Source organism: Aegilops tauschii, chromosome 4 (genome assembly GCF_002575655.3).
Source record: "Aegilops tauschii subsp. strangulata cultivar AL8/78 chromosome 4, Aet v6.0, whole genome shotgun sequence".
NCBI lineage: Eukaryota > Viridiplantae > Streptophyta > Magnoliopsida > Poales > Poaceae > Aegilops > Aegilops tauschii.
This window is the reverse complement of record NC_053038.3, coordinates 102,135,955-102,137,065: the sequence shown is the minus strand read 5'-3', so window position 1 is coordinate 102,137,065 and position 1,111 is coordinate 102,135,955. Positions and strand designations below refer to the sequence as shown.

Genomic DNA, 1,111 nt, shown 5'->3' with positions numbered 1-1,111 from the left:
CAAAGTTTTCATTATTTTGCATGTACATACATATCGGGCTAACAAGAAAAGGAGGGATTGGTCAGGAAAGGTCGCACGGGTTGTCTGGAAAATGGCTGTCACGCAAAGAAAAAAAAAACCAATGGCTGTCACGTGAATGCCTGGACGATATAAGAAGGTTACTTCCTTCAGTTAGCCAATAGGTCAGATAACTGCAGCTGGTTAGCGTGGTCGCCCACAAGTGCGAGGTGATGTGTACAAAAATTTATTTTCCCTCTACTTCTTTTGGTCCACCCACTGACAGATGGGACCCGCATACACAGCGAGAAAAAATGAATTGACAAGGCGTCATGTGGATTCTTTGACTGGTCAAATAAATGGAATACGGAGCTATACGACCTGATAGTGACCATATAATCACCTCAACACGTATATAGTGACCGTATTGACCGTATTTTTAAGTACAGTGATCAAAGTGAGCGTACGCGATAAGTTCAATGACCACCGACGCATTTTACTCTTTCCAAATTAAATGCCTTTCTACATTTCAGGCGAGGGACCACACAGATTTGTTGTGCCGCAAGAGCGAGTATATGCCATCAGGATCAGTTATCACAGAAGGGATAATCGCCGGCCTTGGGAGTCACTGGATTTATGCCTTGCACAACACAAGCAAAGCTTGTCTAGGAGTTGGCTGACCTTGTGAGAAAACATTGTTCAAGCAGTTGTATATGCTATTCATTCTGATGCTGTTAACAGGGATGGAATAAGAAAACTGGGGAATGTATGTGTTCACTTGCAGTATACCCAATTTTAATTTTGCGCCTCTGGTTCGTTGCATCAAGATAAGGAAAGTTCAGAAGCGATTCCGAGTTCAGATAAACTAGACTGAATTTCAGATCATATTAGGGTATTATACTGAACTGGCCCTGGAATCTTGGCTAGTAGAGTAGCTAATATGATTCAGAGTTTCAGATAATCGTTATAATTAGTACTACTACAACAAGGTATGATGCCAAGATCTTTCTGACAAATTTTCATCTGAGTAATGCAGCGAAGAGATAATGACAAGGTAAAAACGAGATTAGCTGGTCAGTACGTTGGTGGTGATACACGAATACAGTAACACGTT

General features: G+C 41.4%; 1 protein-coding gene across 1 annotated transcript in view; it reads right to left on the bottom strand.

Moving 5' to 3' along the window:
• Positions 1 to 895: 895 nt before the first annotated feature.
• LOC109762990 (alpha carbonic anhydrase 1, chloroplastic-like) overlaps positions 896 to 1,111 on the bottom strand; it is a 1,199-nt gene continuing 983 nt past the window's right edge. The window contains exon 2 of the mRNA XM_020321864.3: positions 896 to 1,111. This exon is cut by the window's right edge and continues 592 nt beyond it. The gene's annotated coding sequence lies outside the window, so the exon portion shown is untranslated.